The following is a 3,004-nucleotide window of genomic DNA, read 5'->3' on the forward strand; positions in this document are numbered from 1 at the left end:
AAGCTGGGCACCTGCCCATTAGAGGCATAGACAGAAAGTGCTGAATTTATCCAAGGATGGTGTTCAGGAGTTTTCTATGTACTTTGCCCCAAATGACATCTTAAGCCAGAGAGGCGAGACGGGGGCTAGGTCCTTTCCCTGCCTCAGCCCTGCGCCTCACTCCCTGTGTTTGCTGGGGTTCCCTGTGTAGCAGAGGGCTGCTACACCCCTGCAGTTTGGCTATTAAAATAAAAATTTGGACTGATCTTGGTCTCAGGGGAGGCATACGGTGCTGGAATAAGAGAGGGTATATGTGTGCATGGGTGTGCATGGGGGAGCGTGCACATGCGTGTGTGGATGTGGATGTGTGTGTGTTTGCCAGATGGGGAGGACGTTGCTTAGAAGGCAGGAGGGACTTCCTCGCCCGACCTGGTTTTCTTCCCTTCGCTCCAGGTCCCTGTCATTTCTCTGGAGTTCCCAGGACCTGGCCTTCATCACGTGGTTAGCTTGTTGAACCCACAGCCAACTTCAATTTCTAGGTCACGTGCAGCCCTTGATATGGAGACTGATGAGAGAACCATTTCCTTCACAGTCAGGATAGACAACCCAAGTGGAGTCCGTTGCTCAGCAGCAGGGATCCTTCTGTCTGCAGCGGCTTGGGCCCCGCCGACTCCTGGCAAAGTTCCAGGTGCCATCTGTGCACACCGAGGGCTCAGGGATCCAGGGGAGGGCATGGGTTTGGGGTCATCTTCCTCCCAGATGAAACTCTGGCCCTGCCTGTTATCAGCTGTGGGACACAGCCATTCCGCTCACCTGGCAGAGCCTGCTTCCTTACCTGGGAGATGGGGATGCCACTGCTTGCTTGCAGGGTGGGTTGGAAAGGGACGAGGTGTGCCGAGCTCAGTGCAGGGGAGGGGCTGTGTCCTCCCTGAAGGAAACGCCTTTGGGGGGGCAGTACTTAAGCGTTCGTCACAGGGCCTGTCCGGGTGACAGTGAGCCAAGCCTCAGGTGCCACAGTGACTGTGAGAACTCTCTCGCCAGCTTCCCCTTTCTTCATCCTGCAGCTCAGCTCATCCACCCCCACCCCAGAGGTGTTTCTCCTCTCCCTCAGCTCGGGCCTGATCTGGCCGCCCCTCCTCGGAGCTGGGACCTCAGCAGAAATTACAGGTGTATTTTTTCCTGATTTGACTTGTATCTATCCCCACACTGGTCCACCCACCCGTCCCATGGGCAGGCCTGGGTGTTGCTCATCACTCGGCTACCCGTAGTAATATGCTCTTAGTAAATACTACCAAGTGTGACTCAGTGACTGAACGAAGGTTCGGGATATGGATGTAACACAAAGAATATTGCATCTTTTTTTTTTTTTAAGATTTATTTATTTGACAGAGAGAGACAAAGCGAGAGAGGGAACACAAGCAGGGGGAGTGGGAGAGGGAGAAGCAGGCTTTCTGCGGGGCAGGGAGCCCGATGCGGGGCTCGATCCCAGGACTCTGGGATCGTGACCTGAGCTGAAGGCAGACGCTTAACCACTGAGCCACCCAGTGCCCCAAGAATATTGCATCTTAATTCCAGTCTCCAGTAGCTGTGTGGCGCTGAATAAAGTCCTTTTATCTCTTGGGCTTCAGTTTGCTTTTCGTACCATGAAGAGTTGGTTAGATCCCTTTTTCCTTTTCTTTTTTATGGCACCCTTTTCTTCTCCCTCAAATAAAATCTTATGTGGGGCCCAGATATTTAAACACTGCTCACAGATCAAGTGGAACTGCTGTGATTGAGGTGTGGATGGGGTCCCAGAGCCCTCCCCTGATGACTGCCCCCTCTTCACCTTGAGCCTCCAGGGGCTTGGCGCCCACTTGAACATGGCCAGGCCAGAGTCTCTCATAATGTCCTGGGATATGGTCTGCATTTCAGACCACAGGACACTCCTGGAAACTTTTTTTTTTTTGAAGAAAATTAAATCCTTGATGTGAGCTTGTTTTCTGATTATTTCTCAGAGTGAAAAATTTTTATAGATAAGAAGGCACTATGAATGTTCTGTCTACTGGTACTCTGGCCAGTTGATAATTCTCCTGTATTTTGTCTGGAGCTGAAGGGCCCTGGGACATCTAGCTATAGGGGTTCCCTCTTTCTACCTTGGTCCCCAACCTGGAGGAGAGGGTTGCTATTTGTCTTTATGTCTTCAAGTCTGGGGCATTCTATGCTTTTCCCCCCATCAGCTAATTGAGATTTCCAGCTAAAAGAAAGTGTGACCTGGACAGAGGGAGTTAATATTTTAGGCCAAAATCAGTCACTGTCATTTTAGTAACAATTAGTTTCTGTCCCATGGTCAGAGAGTCAGGCATGACTTTCAGGGGGCTGGGACACAGGGCGGGGCCTTCTGTTGGGGAGCTAGCACAGTGTGGACAAAGCCACATGGTGTGGACTCTGTGGTCACAACCTGGGATTCCCATCCTGGCTCAGCTGTAGTTCACCCATGTGGACTCGTGGACCTTTGATTGCCCAGAGGCCCCATCTGTCAGATGGGTACGTTGTGCACTGACTGTTAGGACTATGGGAGACAAAATGAATAGTGTATATGGTCTGCATGGCATGTGAGTCCTAAACAGCGTAAGAGGTTAATAGTTTGAGCGTATACAGGAAGAGGTAACTATTGGGAGGAAGCGATCAGACCCTTAGCATGGGGAGTAGAGCAGAAGGAGAGTGCTATCAACTGAGTGAATATTTGTGTCTCCTCAAAATTCATATGTTGACATCCTAATCCCCGAATGTGATGGTATTTGGAGATGTGGCCTTTGGGAGGTAATTAGGTCATAGGGGTAGAGCTCTCTTCCGTGGCGGAGGAGGGCCCTTATAGAAGAGACAGGGAGTTCCTTTGCCATGGGAGGATATAATGAGAAGACAGCTGTCTCTGGACTAAGAAGCAGGGGCCTTCACCACACACCGGACTTCCGGCCCCTTGATCTTGGACTTCTAGCCTGCAGAAATGTGAGACATTAAGATTTCTTTTGTTTCTAAGCCTCCCAGT

This window comes from Neomonachus schauinslandi, chromosome 1 (genome assembly GCF_002201575.2).
Source record: "Neomonachus schauinslandi chromosome 1, ASM220157v2, whole genome shotgun sequence".
Classification (NCBI taxonomy): Eukaryota; Metazoa; Chordata; class Mammalia; order Carnivora; family Phocidae; genus Neomonachus; species Neomonachus schauinslandi.